The sequence below is a fragment of the Rhinoderma darwinii genome, chromosome 10, assembly GCF_050947455.1.
Source record: "Rhinoderma darwinii isolate aRhiDar2 chromosome 10, aRhiDar2.hap1, whole genome shotgun sequence".
NCBI lineage: Eukaryota > Metazoa > Chordata > Amphibia > Anura > Rhinodermatidae > Rhinoderma > Rhinoderma darwinii.
Window position 1 is genome coordinate 67,934,295 of NC_134696.1, and position 21,890 is coordinate 67,956,184.

At 45.8% G+C, this 21,890-nt stretch overlaps 1 protein-coding gene across 7 annotated transcripts in view; it reads right to left on the reverse strand.

The window, feature by feature from the left end:
- The window catches only part of EPN1 (epsin 1), a 185,161-nt gene extending 165,088 nt beyond the window's left edge, over nt 1–20,073 (reverse strand). For 2 of the 7 annotated variants that reach the window (XM_075840026.1, XM_075840023.1), the window contains exon 1: nt 19,855–20,071. The gene's annotated coding sequence lies outside the window, so the exon portion shown is untranslated. Of the gene's footprint in view, nt 1–19,854 lie in introns of all 7 variants that reach the window. The other 5 variants (XM_075840029.1, XM_075840027.1, XM_075840024.1 and 2 more) reach the window with 4 other exon arrangements.
- Nucleotides 20,074–21,890: the final 1,817 nt, after the last annotated feature.

Consider the following 21,890-nt stretch of genomic DNA (forward strand, 5'->3'; position numbering starts at 1 on the left):
GAGGAGGTCATCCAGGGTAGATGGTAGATCTCGTGCGGCAAGCTCGTCCTTAATCTCAGGGGACAGTCCCTGCCAGAATGTAGCCACCAAGGCCTCGTAACACAACAAATCTCCCGCCAGGGTGCGGAAGTGGATGGCGTACTCGCCAACGGAAGTGTATCCCTGGCAAAGGTTCAGCAAGGAAGCAGCTACCGACGAGACGCCTCCAGGCTCCTCAAATACCGTGCGAAATGTCCATAGGAACCCCTGGAAGTCACTGGTCTCTGGTCCTTGTCTCTCCCAGATAGGGTTCACCCATGCTAGGGCACTGCCACAGAGGAGAGAGACCATGAGTGACCCTTGCACCATCTGTAGAAAATGCTCTTGCATGCAGACTGAAGTGGATCTGGCACTGGTTCAAATATCCCCTGCAGGTCCTCGCATCTCCATCATAGCGATGAGGTAGTGGCAGAGAAAATCAGGGATTAGCACTGCTAGGAGGTGTAGTCGGAGGGTCTGTACTGCCAGGAGGTGTAGTAGGAGGAACGGCAGCTTACAGATCCAACCGACGTGCAATAACGTTCAACGCCTGGAGGAGTTGGTCCTGTCGAGCCCGGAGGTCATGAAGGGCTCTGCCCCATCCTGCATTGCCTGAGCGTTGTGGTCTTTTACCTATGTTCGTCTCTGCAAATGGTGTTCACCGTGCAGGTTAAATAGTGTGATATTTTTATAGTTTGGGTCGTTACGGACGCAGCGATACCACATATGTGTACTTTTTTTCATGTTTTCCGTTTTTTCCTTAATAAGACTTATGGGGAAAAAGGCTGTTCGTGTTTTTTAACGGGAAAATTTTTTTTTTTTTACTTTATTACAACATTTTTATTGACTTGTTTTAACTTTTTTTTTTATCCACTAGGGGACAGGCATGAAGCCCTGATCGCTATTCTAATTTACTGCACTACCTACATAGTGTGGTGTATTAGAGCTGTCAGCTATTTACTGACAGCAAGCCTATTAGGCTTCGCCTCCCGGCGGGGCCTAATAGTCTTCCGTACTAGGAAGCCATTGTTAGGCTACGGTTGCCATTAGCAACCATAGGATTAGGTTAATCGGCCGGATCAGAGCCTAGCTCCGGTCCTGGCCGTTAAAGCAGGATGTCAGCTGTGACAAACAGCTGACACCCACACCTGTGGCAACCATCATGGTTGCAGACAGGCTAGAAGCCACTTAGATGCAGCGATCGCTGCATCTAAGGAGTTAATCGGCCGGATCGGAGTCTAGCTCCGGTCCTGGCCGTTACAGCGGGGTGAGGGAAAGCAGATATCCGGCGGTGATAGCGCTGGCTCAGCTTCTGAGCCAGCGCCATCACATACACATTCTCATGGAGCTGTGATTGGTCAGTCACAGCAGACTGACCAATCACAGCAATCGGCAACCGGGGACCACTGTCACTAAATTTTGTTGGATGCGTGTGTGTCCTGTGGAATATAGAACACTTGATACATTTTTTTTTTTCCATCATGCAAAAACATTTGTACACGTTTCTATACCTCCCAAAGTTCCCACAGAAAAGGTATAGATTGTGATGGTTAATTCTACATGGTAGGGTTGCACGATTCATCGAAATATCGATACTATTTCGATGACGTGCACTTCAAATGGTTCAATACCATTAATTCATGTATTTGGATACTAAGCTGTGCAGCCGCACAGCTTAGTATTGTAACACGAGTTTAATCTGCAGCTCCGCTCTGACGTGTAATACAGCCATTGCCCCGCTCCTGAAAAATTTGCCCACGCAGTCAGTAAGATGTGGTTTAGCCGGAGCTGCAATACCATATATGGGCAGGCAGCACTGAAGACCGAGAACATGGTAGGCGCACATCAAAATACCCTCATGTTGTCTTCAGTGCCAGCGTTCATTAGTGCAGCACCGGCCGCATCACCTCATGCTGACTGCGTGGGCACTTGTCAGGAACGGGGCAATGGCTCGAACGGCAAAGATCAGAGAAACCTTTGATGTCCGCCGCTATTGCCTTGAATGCTGCGATCAAACCGGACCGCAGCATTCAAGGTGAAAATGAGAAGGGGGATGTCCGTTTAATCGCGTCACAAAGAATCCCTGTAACGCATACCATATATGGGCAGGCAGCCCAGGGTCCATTGAAGGACCCCAGGTCTGTCTGACCATATTTCCTGCTAGGGCATACTAGGTATGTCCTAACAACTGCATGTCCTAACAATTGCCTATGTACTATCAGTACACAGGCTAATGTTCTGGCATATAGATATATGCCTGTACATTAAACTATAAAAATAGTAAAATAAAATAAAAAGTAATGTAAAATATATATTTTTTACAATAAATAGATTAAAATAAGTCTTAATACATAAAATACACACATATCCGGTATCGCCGCTACCGTAATAATAAACTTATAGCGTCATTTATGATGTTTAGGCTGTTAGAAAATAAAATAAAACCTGCTCTCTTTTACTTGATGTGAGGCAGGAGTTATGAATTTTGAACCTCCATGTGCCTCACATTAATAGTAATCAATGTTGTCCATTATGACTGAGGAACATGAAGGTGTTAGTTACTATTAGGGTATATATTTTGCAAGATGCTTTGGAAAATGGCATAATCACGAAATTGTTGAGTGACTCTCTCTATGTACCAGAACCTACCATACCAACAATGTATCTGTTACCCAAGATCCATAAAGATGCAAAGAATCCGCCAGGTAGGCCCATTATTTCGGGTACTGGGGGTCTGACCGAAAAGGCATGTAAATGGATCGATTTCCATCTCAAACCTTTGGTAGAGTGTCTACCGTCTTATCTGCGGGACTCGGCTGATCTATTGTTGAAGATCGAGGGGATCCATCTGGATCCGGACCATTTATTGGTCACGTGTGATGTTGAGTCCCTTTATACCAGCATTCAACACAGGGACGGCTTACATGCAGTGGCAAATTTTCTATTGATGAGCGATATTGAGAAGGAAACTTCTCAGCTCATTTTGTCTCTCCTTGATTTCACTCTTAACCATATTTTTTTACTTTCAATGGTTCCTTCTTCCTACAGCTCCAGGGCACGGCTATGGGGGCAGCTTGCGCAACATCTTATGCTAATTTGTTCCTGGGGCTGTGGGAGAGGGACCTTTTCCTGTCAGATCGTGGGCCATCGATGAGCCGTGTCCTGTTCTGGTGCACGGTTCATCGATGACATTTTCATGATCTGGCAGGGTACTCCAGATGACCTTTCTTCGTTTATTAATGTTTTGAATAGGAATTCTCTTAATATCAAACTTAACTATAAATGGAGCCATTCAAATATTGATTTTTTGGATATTCTGATTAAGAAGGACGCTGATGGTCTTTTGCAGACGAACCTTTATCGTAAGGAGACATCCACCAATTCGCTATTGTATGCCAGCTCCTCACACCCTCGGAATACCATCGATGCGATTCCAGTAGGCCAATTTCTACGTGTTAAAAAGATTTGTTCCAGTGAAGACCACCTTAAATCTCGCTTTGATGAATTGGGAGACAGGTTCACTCAGAGAGGTTACAGTCAACGTTGTATACGCGAAGCTCGCCATCGAGCATCAGAAGTGAGTCGACAACAACTACTTCAGGTCACTCCAAAGGACCGCAAACAATCAAAGGTGAGATTCGTTACCACCTTTAACTCACGTTGGGTTGAAATGCGTGATATTTTGAATAAATTCTGCCCCATTCTGATGACCGACCCCATCTTGCAGAGGGTACTTCCATACTACCCTGCCATGGCGCCACGCAGAGCTCCCAATCTGCGTGATGCCATGGTACATAGTTATCTCTCACCTACCAAGCCTGGCAAGGTTTTTGGCACAAAGGGGCCCAAATGGGGCTGCAAACCATGTGGCGACTGTATTAGCTGCCCCAATGTTGAGCGTTCAAGCAATTTTGTGGACTCTAGTGGTAATAATAATTTTAAAATTTGTTGGCCCATATCCTGCAACACCAAAGGGGTCATTTACTACGCCACTTGGCCGTGTCCTAAGATATACATAGGCATGACCACCCGTGAGTTGCGTTTGAGAGTTAGAGAGCATGTTAGGGATATTGAAAATGCGAAAAACGCAGATGATGTTGAACAACTTAAAACAATCCCTAGACACTTCCGACTCCACCATACTTGCAGCTTTAAAATGTTGAAGGTGAGGGGCATTGACCATATCAATCTCGATATGCGTGGAGGTGACCTCAAAAAACGTTTATTACAGAGGGAGTGTAAGTGGATTTGGAAATAGATACAAAGGGAAGGACCTCAATAGTTGGTGGGCATGAAACAGTTAAATTCAAAAAAGGCTGCCTGCCGGCAGAATGAAGCCCTGTTTTCCAACTATAATGTAAAAACAAAAAAGTCTTTATTAGATTTGCAACAAGGACAGACTACATGAAATTTAAAAGTTAACGTCCATTTCTGACAGCAGTCAGCATAGTGCCAGACGTAGGAGCTCTGTCTAGAAAAGGTTAAGTACCACAACCACAGAGCGCTACATTCACTTAGTTAGTAGTTGGCCCTCTATTCCTCTCTTGATAGGCTACTGACTGATTGTAGACACATGTGTAGCTGTTTGCAGTGAATATTTAATAGGCCGACTCCGCCGCTCGCTGTCATTGGCCCCGATACCCCTGAAGACGCTACATTGTAGCGAAACATGTCGGGGGGGCTTCTACCTTCATTTTAATTATTGTCCTATTGACGCTCTAGAATCTAACTACTAACTAAGTGAATGTAGCGCTCTGTGGTCGTGGTACTTAACCTTTTCTAGACAGAGCTCCTACGTCTGGCACTATGCTGACTGCTGTCAGAAATGGACGTTAACTTTTAAATTTCATGTAGTCTGTCCTTGTTGCAAATCTAATAAAGACTTTTTTGTTTTTACATTATAGTTGGAAAACAGGGCTTCTTTCTGCCGGCAGGCAGCCTTTTTTGAATTGAAGTGGATTTGGAGGCTCCAAACTTTACACCCCAAGGGTCTCAATGAGACTACAGGGTTTTCATCATTTCTCTGATTGCCAGCAATTTTAGTGGTGTTGGATTCTTTTATCATTGTGGTTTATATATATTTTTCGTGTTTCTGTGATTTTAATATTTCAATATTTGTATTCTACAGATTAGATCCTTAGGCTATGTTCACACGGGGTATTTTGCCGAGTTTTTTGACGCGGAAACCGCGTCGCAAAACTCGGCAAAAACGGCCCGAGAACGCCTCCCATTGATTTCAATGGGAGGTGTCGGCGTCTTTTTCCCGCGAGCAGTAAAACTGCCTCGCGGGAAAAAGAAGCGACATGCCCTATCTTCGGGCGCTTCCGCCTCTGACCTCCCATTGACTTCAATGGGAGGCAGGAGAAAGTGTATTTCTCGTTGTTTTATGCCCGCGGCGCTCAATGGCCGCAGGCGAAAAACGGTGCGATAATCGCCGCGAAAATCGGCGTGCAGGGAGAGGAATATCTGCCTCAAAGTTCCAAACGGAATTTTGAGGCAGATATTCCTCCCCCAAAATACTCTGTGTGAACATAGCCTAAACTCGAGTTCTTTCATTATATCCGGATTTCCTGCTTGTCCATTTTTCTTGGGGTGTTCACCTTGAATCACTATTCGTCTTGGCCTTTTATTATGTCCATTGATCAACTATTGTGACTACAATGTTGGATGTTCTTCAATATAATAACTATTGATATATTGTGCTTCATTATATTTTATTTATATACTTTTTATGATCACATGCTCGCTTGCACAAACATTTTATCTTATTTCACTTCATTCATTCTTTTCATTTCTCTTATTAGGTTATTTTTTATTAATACATTCACATGGCCCCGTATGATGGCTTCTTTTCCGTTGGTAGGGTTATTTTTCACCCTCATATATTCTTCACTCACACATCCCTTTTTCATTCATTATTCTTTTTCTTTCACATTTTTACTTTTTATTTTGCTTCATCCATCCATTTACTCTTCTTTCACCATATACACTTGTCACTTAAACATGTTTTTCACAAGTTATCACTGCATTTACGATCACTTAATTTACCGCCGCGAGATCTTAATGTGTTGTGTACAATCTATCTATCTATCTATATATATATATATATATATATATATATATATATATCTCTTTTCTCATAATTTATCACATATTTATGTTATTATATCCAGCACTTGCTTGCAAAGTCCCATTGATGATTCTGGCCAAGTCAATAAATACTATTCAATGTTTTACAAGCCAGTCAATTTATCCCCTTGTCGTATCCTGGGTTACCCCTCTCTCGCTGTGTCGCTCCTTTGATTGGTGGACGAGTGACGGGCCTCCGTTCCGTCGCTTGTGACGTGTCGGATCTCGGACTCACGTGACCGTGTCAGCTGACGCGGTGACGTGTATCCGGTTCCGGCCCCTCATGAGCGGCGTTTCCGGCGGCACGGCCATCTTGGTTCACCTCGAGGCAGCGACCTGTAATTATACAGGGAGGTATGTACACCTTTCACTTTCGGGATCCCTCTTCTTGGATACTTTACTATTATTGGCTGGCTCCCCCTTTTTAAGTGGCATATGCATTGTCCAACACTACCCCCAGACTAAGGCATTTGCGCCGAAACGCGCGTTGGGGCGGACGGACATCTTGCCGTGCATCTAGTCCTGGACTTATCATGGGTATGTTCAACTGTCGCAATCTGCTCCAATATTGTTTCACTTGTTAATACTGTTCATTTTCTGCCATCTTCATACATATTTGTTATCTACTTTAATTACTTTACATGGCACATGTCTATCTAATGTTGTTTTAAACCTTTGTGGGCAGGATTTAGCGTGTTAACACATACAGTGATAGTTTATACAACCAGGCATTTATTATTCATTCATTCCTCGTTTATACAACCTCTTCACTTCATGAGCTGCATGGCTTGTATGTCTTTTTAACCTGTTGGTTCATGGATTATCTTTTTATCATAGTATGTTTACATGTTATCCTCAAAGTATTTTTTCATTTTCTTATACTTCTAGTCTACTGGTATCTTCTTTTTTAGGATATATATTATTAGGGTATGTTCACACGCTTAACAAAAAACGGAGCCGTTTTCAAAGGAAAACAGCTCCTGATTTTTAGCCGTTTTTGGAGCGGTTTTTCTATTGAGTCAATGAAAAACGGCTCAAGAAGTGACATGTACTTTTTACGAGGCGCTTTCTTTTCTTTTTTTTAAACGGCCGCGTAAAAAACTCCCCGTCTGAAACAGTACGCCGTATTTCCCATTGAAATCAATGGGCAGATGTTTGTAGGCGTTCTGCTTCCGATTTTTCAGCCGTTTTTCAGGACATTTACGGCCAGAAAACCAGCTAAAAATAGCCCGTGTGAACATACCCTTAATGTCAGGTTAAAAATTCATCACACCACCTCCCTCACATCAGAAAATGGTAAGACTTTTTTTTCTTATTATGGTTGACAAATTGACAACCCAAGTTCATAGAGCGCTCGTTCCCGATAATTGCGGATATGATAGAACTGTATGGGGACGAGCGATTAAGGTAACAAGCGCTCGTCCCCATACTAGCTCCTTGTGAAAGAGCAAATTTTTTGACACTGAAACCGCTTCGGAAAAAGCGCCAAAAAACTGCCTAAAATGCCTCCCATTAATTTCAATAGGAGGTAGAGGCATTTTCTTCCCGCAAGCGGAAAAAACGGCTCGCGGGAAGAAGAAGGTACATGCCCTATCTTCGGGCGTTTACGTTTCTGACCTCCGATTGACATCAGTGGGAGACAGAGAAAGCGTATTTTGCGGCGGTTTTTGCCCACGGCGCTCAAATCGGCGTGCAGGCAGAGCAAAATCTGCCTCAAAATTCCAATCGGAATTTTGAGGCAGATTTTCTGCCTACAAAAAATTCTGTGAACCCAGCTTTAGGCCCTATTCACACGACAGGGTTTCCGGCCGTGTGACGGCTGTTCAAACAATGGCCATCACACGGCAACAGTAGGAAAAATAAACCCCAAACGGGGCTATTCATACGACCGATTTTTTGACGGCCCGGGAAACCCGGCCGTCAAAAAATGGGCCGAGCCCTATTATCGGACGTACTCCCGGCCCCTATAGAAGTCTATGGGGCCGAGTAATACACGGCCATCACTGGAATGTGTCCCGAGTGACGGCCGTGTCCTCCGTCGCTCGATCTCTCTCCTCCTCACAGTGTGAAGTGCATGTGAGGAGGCGGAGGGTATTTTTTTGCTCCCTGTAGAAGCGGAATCCCCAATACCCAGCCACAGCTTCGGCAACGCTGTGGCCGGGGATTTGGGATTCTGCTCCAGAAGTCCCTGACTTCACTGTCCATATATGGACACAGTGACGTCAGGCACTTCTGAAGCGGAATCCCCGACCCTGTGGCCGGTGTTACCGCTCCAGGAGAAGTCCCTGGATATTGAAGTCAGTGACTTCTCCTGGAACGGGGGGGGGGGGGTGAGGGCGGAGTGCTATGTAAAAGGGGGCTGGGTGGCACTACCTACAGGGGGGCTGGGTGACTACCTACAGGAGGGTTGTGGCAAAAAATTGGCCCGGAACGGATGCAAAGCGGACGGGAAAAACAGCCCAAAACGGCCGTTTTTTAGCGGCCGACACTGATGTGAATAGAGCCTGAGCCCTTACACACACGACGGGGCATCCCGGCCGTGAGACGGCCGTTCAAAAAACTTCCGTCACACGGCTGCAGTAGGAACAATAGACCCCTAATGGGGCTATTCATACAACCGATTTTTTGCCGCCCCGAGAAATCCGGCTGCCAAAAAATGTGACATGCCCTATTTTCGGCCGTTCTCCCGGCCCCCATAGAAGTCTATGGGGCCAGGTAATACACGGCCATCACTTGAATGTGCTCCAAGTGACGGCCGTGTCTTCCGTCGCTCGCTCTCTCCTTCTCCTACTCACAGTGCGAAGTGCATGTGAGGAGGAGGAGGAGGGTATGACTTTTGCTCCCTGTAGGAGCTTTGGCAACGCTGTGGCCGGGTTTGGGGATTCCGCTCAATATGGACACAGTGAAGTCAAGGACTTCTGAAGCGGAACCCTCGGCGATGTGGCCGGGGATTCCGCACCAGGAGAAGTCCCTGGCTTCACTGTCCATATATGGACAAAGGGACGTCAGCGACTTCTGAAGCGGAATCCCCGACCCTGTGGCCGGTGTCTCCGCTCCAGGAGAAGTCCCACTTCACGGTCTTCATATATGGACATTTTAGTCAGGGACTTCTCCTGGAACGGTGGCGCTATCTACAGACAGTTAGGGGGGGGTGCCATCTATGGGGGGGCGCCGTGTGGCACTACCTACAGGGAGCCGTGTGGCACTACCTACAGGGAGCCGTGAGGCAAAATCGGCCGTTAAAAACGGCAACACGGCTCGGAACGGATGCAAAACGGCCGGGAAAAACAGCCCATAACGGACGATTTTAATCGGCAGACACTCGGACCCTGTCGTGTGAATAATGCCTTATGCCTTATTCACACGACAGGGTCCCGCCCGAGCCCGAGTGTCGGCCGATAAAATCGGCCATTTTTCCCAGCCGGTTTGCATCAGTTTTGCATCCGTTCCGGGCCGGGCACATCTGGACAGTGACATCAGGGGCAACTCCTGAAGGCTAATCCCCATGTGGCCGGTGATTCCACTTCAGGAAAAGCCCCTGTCGTCTGTGTCCATTTATGGACACTGAACGTTACTGGCTTCTCCTGGTGTGGAATCCCCTGTCACAGAGTGTTCGGGAATTCCGCTTCAGGAGTTTCCCCGGATGTCACTGTCCTTATATGGACAGAGACATCAAGCTCTCTGTCCAGGGTCGGAATCCCCGAACACACGGGGATTCCGCTCCTTCAGGGAGCTAAAGTGGGGCTAGCACATAGAGCAGGGACGAAGCTACAGCAGTAGCAGCCGCTAGCGGCGCCATCGGCCATAGTAGGTGTCGCCGCTAGCAGCCGCTATGGCTGCTATAGCTGTAGCGATGCCTGAAGAAGCGCCAGGGTGGAAAGGAGGCTGATACGCCAGGCCAGGGCGATTTGGGAAGGGAGACAGCGTAGCGCCCAATTCCACCTGCTGTACACCCCAGCCCTGCCACACAGTACCCCTGCACATAGAGCAGGGACGTTGCTACAGCACTACCCCCACAGTGTTACCTCCAGCATACAGCACTTCTTCTGAATGGGACACACTCCTCCTGCTCACATGCACTCTGCGCTGTGAGGAGGAGAGAGCGGGCGACGGTAGACACGGCAATCACTCGGGACACATTCCGGTGATGGCCATGTATTACCCGGCCCCATAGACTTCTATGGGAGCCGGGCAAACGGCCGAAAATAGGGCATGTCCCAATTTTTGACGGCCGGTTTTCCCGGCCCGTCAAAAAATCGGTTGTGTGAACAGCCCCATTAGGGGTCTATTGTTCCTACTGCAGCCGGGTGACGGCCGATTAATGAACGGCCGTCACCCGGCCGGGAAACCCTGTCGTGTGAATAAGGGCTTAGGCAAGTTTGAGGCAGATTTTCTGTCTGCACGCCGATTTTCGCAGCGTTTTTCGCCAGTATCCATTGAGCGCCGCGGGCATAAAAGCTCTGCGAAATACGCTTTCTCTGCCTCCCATTGATGTCAATGGGAGGTCAGAGGCGTAAACGCCCAAAGATAGGGCATGTCCCTTTCTCCCGCAAGCAGTAGAACCGTCTGAAATCAATGGGAGGCATTTTCGGACGGTTTTTTGAGGCACGGTTTCCGCGTCCAAAAACTGTGTGAACATACCCTAAAGCTCCAGTTACACAATCGAACAGGTAAAGGACATTTGTAGCAATTATCAATGTGTGTATTCTCTGTCTTCATTGCAAAACACCATTCCACGTAAACGCTGAGAACAGACAAGGCCTAATATAATTAAACAACTTTGCAGACTCACTCTAAGGCCCCATGCACACGAACGTAAAAACGCCCTAATTACGGCACATTTTTATGGGCCCATGGACTTCTATTGGCCACGGGTACCTCCCCGTATGCTTACGGGAAGGTGGCCGTGGCGTTGAAAAATATAGAACATGTCCTATTTCAGGCCATAATTACTGTACGGGCAGGCCCATATAAGTCTATGGGGCTCCCGTAATTACGGGTGACTACTTGTGTGCATCCGTAATTACGGGAGCGTTGCTAGGCGACGTCAGTGGATAGTCACTGTCCAGGGTGCTGAAAGAGTTAAACGATCGGCAGTAACTCTATCAACACCCTGGACAGAAACTACCAATCACAATATAGATCAACCTCTAAAAAAATAAATAAAATACGTTCATATTTACCCAGAACTCCCTGCTTCTTACTCCAGTCCGGCCTCCTGGGATGACATTTCAGCCCATGTGACCGCTGCTTCCGTAACTGCCATTCACAACCATGGAAGTTATGGAAACAGCGTAGCCTGCGGATCTGGACACCACAAATGCGTTATACAATGCCATTTGGGTGAGGTGGACTGCCAGCTTCTTGTACCAGGTCTTACTTTTCCGCATGGCACTATACGGCTTTATGACCTGTTCAGATAGATCCACCCCACCCATAAAGCGGTTATAATCCAGTACGCAGGCAGGCTTGGAAGTTGTGGTGCTGGAGCCACGAACTGGTGCGTTGATGCTGCTATCCTTATGGATGCTAGTTAGAATGTGGACATCTTTCTTGTCCCTATATTTCACTAGCAACATGTTGTCTCTGCACATTGCTTTGCTTTCTCCTTTTGGCAATGTCTGGCCCAGGAGGGTTTTGGGAGGCCCTTAGAAAAAAAAAATTATCGTGCCACAGGCCACTGTCGCTCTTGCCAAAAGGCACTTTTGGCGAGGGATGCTGTTATAAAAATTGTCTATATAGACATGATATCCCTGGCCAAGTAGTGGGTGTATAAGACCCCACACAATTTTTCCGCTGACACTAAGGGAAGGGGGGCACTCTGGGGGATCAATTTCAGAATCCCTTCCCTCATAAATCCGGAAACAATGAGTGCACCCGGTGGAACTTTCACAGATCTTATAGAGCTTTATGCCATACCGGGCCCTTTTATTTGGGAGGTATTGACGGAAGTGGAGCCTTCCCTTAAAACTGACGAGAGGCAATATTTTTATCTGGGGTGTAGATTTGGGCAAATTTTAAATTAAAATGATTTATGACAACCTTATTTTAAACATTCATAATTTCGATCATTGGGGGGTGGGCAGCGGGTATTATCTGCGTAATGCAGAAGTTTGAGGATAACCTCAAATCTTCTTCTGGTCATATTGGTGCCATAAAGGGGGGTGTTATATAGGACATCAGATGACCAGTAGTCCCTAATGCTGGGTTTCTTTATGAGGCCCATATTCAGTAACAGGCCCCAAAATTTGCAAAGCTCCTCAGAGTTTGTGGGGTCCAATTTTGGCCTTTGGCATAGTAGGATGTGGGATTGTTAGCGAGAAATTGTTCTGCATATAAATTAGTCTGTTTCACCATTAAATTTATAAATTCAGAGGAGAAAAAAAAAAAAAAAAAAAATATCGAACTCTCCAAACCCCGTGGTCTCCACTTGGATTCCCGAGGATGCGGTGAAGTCGGGAACCTGGGGGGCATAACTTGTAGCAGGCATCCATATCGCCTCACTATCGGGGGGGCTCGTCAGAACCAGCAAATCTTCTGCGCTGCTGGGGGGGCTCATCAGACTCGCTAGATGAAGATGATGGCACGAACTGCATTTCATCCTCGCTAACAGAGTCTGTATCTGAGAACAGCATAGCATATGTCTCCTCTGGGCTATAAAATTTCTGTGCCATATTGTAGTACTATACACTACAATGTAACTGCTCTAATTTTATTGTAACCCTAAAATGTAACTGTCTCCAAGAAAGTAAAAAAAAAAGTTTTCGATTTTTTTTAATTATTTTTTTAATATCTTTTTTTTGTATTGTTATGTATTTTTTTTTTATTAACTGGAAGCAAACTGGCGCTCTCAAAAACATAGGAGCGGGATGTAACTGACTGGGTCACTGCGTAATACTGTCACTGTATGTGGCACGGCAACAGTGAATGGTGGCGATCTGTGTGGATCGGACTGGACACTGACACGGGGCGGTCTGGGGGTATTTAGGCTATCGCCTAACGTAATATGGCGCAGTATTTTCACTGGGGTAATGGGTGGGCGATTTGGGGATTATTTTAGAACTACTGGTACAGGAGAGATCTGAGGAGATCTAGAAGAGATCTTTATTCACTTTATTTTAACTTTTTATCTCTGACAGGGCTTCACACACCGACTCCCACAAGCTCTCTGACAGAAATGAGCTTGTCAGAGCCGGCGATGAGGAGAATCCTCTGTCTTTTTTTTACATATGCTGTGATTGGTCATTCATTTTTGAATGATCAATTACAGCCATCGACGTCACAGGACCGCTTTGATTGGTCCTGTGCCGGCGAGCAGCAAGTGTTTGTTGCTACTCGCCGCCGGTCTGCCTGCTGTCACCATGTCAAATGACATTTATCGTTGGGACATTACTGTACGTGAGAATGCGGGAAAGCACCGCCGATTGTCACGTACAGTAACGTGATTCGGCGGGAAGGTGTTAAAGAGGCTCTGTCACCAGATTTTGCAACCCCTATCTGCTATTGCAACAGTAAAATCTGGTGACAGAGCCTCTTTAAGGGAGGCGAGAAAGAATGCTGGCCAGGTCTCCTCCTAGGTCTTTACAAATAGACTCTGCTACGCAAAAGATTTTTAAATCGTAAATTACAAAGCGTACCAATATTCCGTATAATGTGCACAAAAACAGACTAGTCCCCTTCATCATTCACTACTTGCATTACTGGTAGACATCCTTCAGTGCAGTGACTTCCTGTGAGTTTGCGCTTAAAGAGGCTCTGTCACCAGTTTATAACCGCCCTATCTTTTTACCTAATCTAATAGGCGCTTTAATGTAGATAAGTACAAAAAATAAAACGTTTATTTTTTACAAAGTTATGAGCATTTTAAGCATTATGCATATTTGTTCTTACGTGGGAGTTTTTTTTACTCTTGACCACTTTTCACCAAGTGGATGTTGTAAAGAGAAGTGTATGACACTGACCAATCAGCGCCATACACTTCTCCTCATTCATGTTCAGATGTACTCACAGCACAGCGTGATCTCGCGATCACTTTACCAGGGTGTCGGGAGAATGAAAAAGCATCATACACTTCTCTTTACAACGCCCACTTGGTGAAAAGTTTAAAAAAACGCACACTTGGGCATTTAGAACAAATTTGCATAACACTTAAAACGCTCGTAACTTTGTCAAAAATAAGTTTTTAAAAAAAAAAAAAAACAACACATTACTTATCTACATTAAAGCGCCTACTATATTAGCTAGAAGATAAGGCCGTTATAAACTGGTGACAGAGCCTCTTTAAAGGGGTTTTCCCATGAGGGACATGTATGATAGATGAGGGTTCCACACCTATCTCTAGATCAGGGTCACCTAAACCCCGTTCTAGCTTTTTGTGCTCACGCCGACTCCCTGATTACATGGATGGGTGTTAAGGAAAACCGGTTTATAACGGCCTGTTTAACTGGTTCCCGACCGCTGACTGTATTTTTTACGGCCAGCGGTCAGGGTCCTTAAAACCCGAGCCATAGACTTTTTACGGCTCGGGTTATAACTTGCTGCCCGCGCGATCGGGCAGCTGAATGTCGGGTCTCCGGCTGTCAGTGACTGCCGGGGACCCTGAGGAGAGGATAGAAGCAGCTTTCGTTGCTTCTGTCTTCTCCGATGTCTTTTTACACAGCGTTCAATGAACGCTGTGTATAGGAATAGAGACAGCAGCAGCGGCGCTGTCTATATTCCTCCCGGTGATCATGTGACTGGTCACATGATCGCCGGGTGCCGTTACTGAGAGACTGCCGCTGGGTCTTACTAGACCCAGCACAGCCCTATTAGTGAAAATCGTCACTATGAGAGGGCTGATTTCCCCTGTAACTGGGGCTGCTGTGCAGCTCCAGCTACAGTGGAAAAGCATGGTGTAAAAGAAAGAAAAAAAATATATAAAGTGCCCCAAAGGTCTTTTTTGACCTTTGAGGGACAGACCATAGTAATAAAAAATAGTAAAGTGCAAAAAAAAAAAATTAATAATAAATACACACAAAATACCCACCCCAAACCCCCCCCCCCCCCAATCATTTTTGTAACGCTAGCGCTGACCCAATTACCCTAATATAGACATGTAATATATTAAAATTTACGGTAGACAATGACGATGACAAATAAAAGGTCTATATTATAACCCAAAAAAAAAAACTGAAACGTAAAAAAGCTTATCTTTTTATTATTATTTTCAAACTTTATGAATAAAAATTCTAAAAATAGCAAAAAAGGTGTGTATAAAAACGATAAACAAAGAAACCTGCATTGTCTACGGAAAAAAACTTCGCAAAAATCACATCGTTAGCCCAACAAATAAAAAAGTTAGAGCCATTTAACAAACACGTGCTAAAAATGGCTAAACGGTGTCTGGTCCTGAAGGCGCAAAATAGCCCGGTCCTGAACTGGTTAAAAGAGGGAAAGATTTCAGAAGAAAGAGGTTCAATATTTTAGTCAGGTGACTAGTGACAGCCGGGGAGAGGGACTGGAGGAGGTGTGAGGGGATAGGATCACTAGGACAGGTAATAGGACGAGAAGAAGAGAGGAGCCTAGAGACTTCGGTTATTGGATGAAATGCTGAATATGATGAAGAGGGAGTGCGGGAGGGAAGGGGATCGATGTTACTAGGGGACTGGGAGATAATATGCTGGATTTTGACAATTTTAACTTTAAAATAAGTGGCCAGGTCTTCAGCACTGAGACTTGTAATTGGCATCTGCACTTTAGGACTAAGGATGGAGTGAAGAGTTTTAAAGAGTGATTTTGGATTATTAGGCTATGTTCACACGCAGTATTTTGCCGAGTTTTTTGACGCGGAAACCGCGTCGCAAAACTCGGCAAAAACGGCCGAAAATGCCTCCCATTGATTTCAATGGGAGGCGTCGGCGTCTTTTTCCCGCGAGCAGAGAAAGCGTATTTCGCGGTTTTATGCCCGCGACGCTCAATGGCCGCGGGCGAATAAACGCCGCGAAAAACTACGCGAAAATCGGCGTGCAGGGAGAGGAAAATCTGCCTCAAACTTCCAAACGGAATTTTGAGGCAGATATTCCTCCTGCAAAATACTCCGTGTGAACATAGCCTAAGATAGTGTGGAGATGAGAGAGGTGAAATAGTCTTGTTTGGCGCGGTGAAGGGCAGAGTTGTAAGTTCTCAGCATTTATTTGTAATAGAGGAAGTCTGCTGACAAGTGCGATTTTCCCCAGAGACGATCGGCACGTCTCGAGCACCGCTGAAGAAAGCGGGATTGAGGCGTGTGCCGGGATTGTGGACGTCTTTGCCAGGTGATTCGGAGTGTAGGGGGGCTGCTTAATCCAATGCATTTTTGAGAATGTTATCATAAAGCTCCGCGGCCAGAGTGGGACAGGAGAGGGAAGAGACAACAGACAATGAGGACTGTAGACTGTCTAGGAGTTGCTGAGTGTTAGGCTACATTCACACGAGCGTGAAAGATTTACGTGAGTAAAAACCATGCGTAAATCTGTTGTGTGCGTTATTGCATCGGTGCTTTGCGAGTTGCATGTGTTTTTCAGCACATATTTTAATTTTTTTTAATGGAATGGATGCTCAAATCACGCACAGCACACGGATATGCATCCGTGTCCTGTGTGTGGTTTTCACGCGCCCATTTAAGTCAAACAGTGAAAACGCACCAATATAGGACATGCAGTAAGTGTCACGCAACGGCCTCTGGCATGAACCATCTAAATTGTAAAGTGCTGTGGAATACGTTGGCGCTATATAAAGATTATTATCACTTTTGACAGCAAGTGACAGATTGTCATGATTTCAGATAAACAGACGCTAGTGCGCTCGTAGCCTTTGAAGAGATTTTGCCACAGGGCCCTCTCCTGGGCCATAAGGCTGTGTTCACACAGGGCGGATACGCTGCGTATATATGCACACAGCGTTTCCGCCTTGGTCGAAGCAGGGAATTCCAACCGAAAAACCGCACCAAATGTGGTGCAGTTTTTCGGCCAGGAATGTCCGCTGTGGAAAACTGCGCGTAAGAAAGAAAAAAAAAAGAAAAAAAAAAAAAAAACGTTCCATACCTACTCACGGCGATGCATCCCTCTGCTATCCTGCCAATCAACAGGCTGCAGCAGTAGTCACATGGGATGATAAGTCATCCCAGGAGACCGGCCTGAACGAAGAAGCACAGAATTCTGGCTAAGAATTATTTTTTATGAGTTGCGATTTTTGCGGCAGAATTGCAGCTTTTTCGCCGCAAAAATCGCAACATCTGCTATTTGTTGAGGTTTTACCTCACCATTGGATTCAATGTAGGAAACTCTGAAAACAAGAAAGCAGCGATTACACAAATACAATTGACACGCTGCGTATTAAAAAGCTGCACCGCAGGTCAAATTCTGTTTTTTCCGCTTATTTACGCAGCGTGTGGATGAGATTCGTTCAAATCTAATCAATTTTGCTGCTACTGCATCATGCTGCAGATTTTCCGCAATTAAATCCATTGCGAAAAATGTGCAATATTTTCACTACATGTGAACCCGGCCTAAGGCCCCCTTTCACAGATATCCTTTTCCTGGCCTTTTAAACTACATCAAAATACGCTCCTAAAACCGCTAGCGTTATTAAAATGTAACATGAGGTTATTTTAAAACATTATTCATTTGGTGTCATTTTGTAAGTGCTTTTTTCTGGTGTCTTTGAAGTCTTAAAGGGAAGCTTTTGAGGAAAAAAAAAAAAAAAAAAGGGAAAAAAAAAGGGAAAAAAAACCATACCCAGAGTATGTGACGTTTGGGGGGAGAAAAAAAAAAAACAAAAAAAAACCACTGATCACAAAATTGCCCCAAAACAAAACACAGATTAACTAAATAAAATAAAAACCGCCATGTGTAAGTCTAGCCTAAACCATTCTAGTGGTTTTCCTGATGTCAATCAGATGTTAAGAGTGCTGGTTACACAGGGCCGGCCCAATGTAAAATGCAAAATGGTAGCATCTGTCGCACAATCATAATAGATGCGAAAAATAGGATCTGTCATATTACGCACTAGGTCTAACGGGCAGAGCAATGCTTCAATTCACTGCAGGGAAAACGTGTCTTCCTCCACTAACATCAGGGAGGAGTCCCGGGGGCCACAGGACCCACCTGTGATCAGCTGTACAGCGGGGAAAGGTCTAAACTGGCCAACCCATTAGAACATCAAATTGTCAAAAGAGGTTCCTCTATCCAAAGCTGGTGACAAGTCTTGGAAGAACAAACCTCACCACTGAATGAAGTTCTTCTGTGATGGCTCCTATATGTCACCGAGCAGATTCACTTCTTAGGCCCAGCCTTCCGTTCATCCAGAATCAGTTGTCATAAACCACATCAAGTATAAGAGTAGGAGAAAAACGGGACATTAAAACTGCAACAAAAGGCAGAAGAGACATTCTGCTTATTCTAGTAAGCAGTGAAAAACGCCTGGATTTCTCATGGTATTTCCTGCTTGTCCAAATCTTCAGGACCATCACAGTATAATCCAGCACTCCTGACACTGAACGGAGCTACACAGGAAATTCTCATCTGCTAGCATTCTCTTTATGTGGATGCTATGGCACATTTTCTAACCTTTTTTTTTTTTTTTCTGCTGAGCACAACATTGCTGGAAACAATATGTAAAAAGACAAACTAAAAGTCCCTGTTAACCCGAACAAAAGGCTCACCCAAATAGACAAAGATGCCAACCGGGTTTAACGTTATAGAGGCTCTGTCACCACATTATAAGTGCCCTATCTTCTACATAATGTGATCTCGCTGTAAACGACAGCAAGCGTGATCTCTAGTAAGTGACGCACATTAACGTTACCGAAGTGTCGGGAGTGTTTAATAGACATCGCGTCCAGGCTGGAAGCGGTCTATTTACTGTCAAGACACTTCAATAACGTTAATGTGGGTGTAAGTGGCCAGAGATTAGTGTATGACACTGATTGGTCACTGATTGGTCAGCGTCATACACTTCTCTCCACAACGCCCACTTGATCAAAAGTAAAACACGCCTAGTTGTCCATTAAGAAACTCATTAGCATAGATCTAAAATAGGTCATAACTTGGTGAAAATGTTTCTAAATAAAAACCACTGCTGTAATCTACATTACAGCGCCGATCACATTATGTACAAGATAGAGCACTTATGTGGTGACAGAGACAACGTGAAAATTCCCTAGTTAACGTGTTGCTTACCTGTAGAACTTAGATTGCCAGCCCTAGTGGACAGGACGTATTATCTCATTAGTACAGAATAGAGATCACATACTATCCACCATCAGTCATGTAACATTACTGCTCACTGAGTACCCAAGAGCATGGCAGGAGCCCACAGCAGGCACTGGCATTGCTGGAAGGTATGCAGCTTTGGGTGGGACTAGAGCCTTGACAGATGTCAAATTACACAGAGCTCCCTTTACTGCAGCATTACACACTTTTACACACACACAAGTGGAGAGATGTAGTGACAGATCAATGCTGATCACAGTGTCCATCTGTCTCCCACCCCCAGTGCCCGGCACAGCTGAGCAGGCTGCACCGGGCGTAGGAGTGAGACGAAGACGGAGAGGAGAAAGGCAACGCAAACCAACACACATTACTGTCACGTACGATGCGATGCTAGAGCAGTTCAGCTCCATGCACTGGATGTCAGTAATTAAATAAATGTCACACAAGTCAGTAATAAGCCGCTGCACCTGACAACTACCTCTCAGCTGAGCTTCCTGCGGCGGCCGGTGCGCACACTGGGGAAACCGTCCCTCCGCTTCCTAATATTGGAGGTTTCCTCATTCGACCGAGGCCTCCTTTCTGGTGTCTCCGCTACACGGCCAGCAAACAGCGGTATACGCCCCAAAGCCTGCGCCCTTTCACCTCCGGAAGTAGAAGAAGAGGAAGAAGCTAAATCACTGGCAGTGTTACACAAGATGTTGCCGCTTCCGCCCTTAGAATGACGTCACTTCTGCCGCACCTACTCCATGCAAAACTTCTGCCGCGTTTCTCTGGTGTAATCTGTAGTTTGTAGATATGAAAGGCAATTTGAAAATTTCATTAATATTTTGCATGTGAAGACTGAGCAGTTTAAACATGACTGTTTTTAACGTCATTTACGTTGCTTTTTGAATCGCTATCGTGGTTTTCTTTAAACATTCCTTGAGCGGAATCCCCATTGCCGACTCTGGTCGGGGATTCAGCTCCAGGACGAACCCCTGACAACAATATCCATCTATGAACAGTAGCCTCAGGGGTTTCCTCTAGGAGCGGAATTCCCGGCCAGATAATCGGCAACTGGGATTTCGCTCAATCAGTAGCCACTGACGTCACTGACCATATATGGACAGTGACGTAAAGGGCCTCCACGAGGACAGCTTACAGTAGCACTATGGCTGAGCAGCTCCCTCTGCTCTGAATGAATTCTGAAACAGTGAGCTGATGGTTCCTTGCGTCAGCATTGGGTTCAACTGAGGACGCAGATACAGTGGACAGCGGGACATACCCCGGCCGCCCTGGACAGTGGGCCACCGCCCGGAATCCGGGACTGTCCCGCTAAATCCGGGACGCTTGGGAAGTGTGCGTTTGCATCGCCAATATTAATTCCCATTAATTTGTATAAAAACAAATAAAAGTGACCACATGCGCAAGCTACACTATGGGGCTTGAGGAGAGACCCCCAGCATTGCATGCAAGCAGGAATTAGAAGACTGGCAATAGGTGGGCCTGCAGTAATAGGTAGGGGAACCAGCAGCACAGGAATTTATAGATTTGACTAGATAATCCATCACTAACCGGTTGGAGAGGATTTGTATCTGACAGATGGAAATAGAAGTGGTGATGTGAGGCCCCATGCAGACGAACGTAAAAACGCCCGTAATTACTTCTATTGGCCACGAGTACCTCCCCGTATGCTTACGGGAAGGTGCCCGTGCTGTTGAAATATATAGAACATGTCCTATTTCAGGCCGTAATTACGGCACGGGCAGGCCCACAGAAGTCTAAGGGGCTCCCGTAATTACGGGTGACTACGTGTGTACACCCGTAATTACGGGAGCGTTGCTAGGCGACGTCAGTAAATAGTCACTGTCCAGGGTGCTGAAAGAGTTAAACGATCGTTCAAAGACGTTCATACTTACCCAGAACTCCCTGCTTCTTCCTCCAATCCGGCCTTCTGGGGTGACGTTTCAGCCCATGTGACCGCTGCAGCCAATCACAGGCTGCAGCGGTCACATGGACTGCTGTGTCATCCAGGGTGGTCGGACTGGATGTCAAGAGAGGGACGCGTCACCAAGACTTTTTCTGCGGAAAGGGCTGTCCCTTTTCACTATCCTGCACTGATAGAGAGAAGGGCTGCCGATTACTGCAGTGTAATTTTGCAGCGAAAACGTGCCCGTAAATACGGGTGGAATACGGGTGACACCGGACCCGTATTTACGGGCACGGGTCTGTAAATACTGGTGCAATACGGGTCGAATACGTGTGACTAAGGACCCGTATTTACGCCTTAGGCGTCATGCACATGAACATATTTTTGTCCTCCCATAAATACTGGCGTAAATACGGGTCCGGTGTCACCCGTATTCCACCCATATTTACGGGCACCTTTTCGCTGCAAAATTACACTGCTGTAATCAGCAGCCCTTCTCTCTATCAGTGCAGGATAGAGAGAAGGGACAGCCCTTTCCATAGTAAAAGAAATTCATACTTACCCGGCCGTTGTCTTGGTGACGCGTCCCTCTCTTGACATCTAGT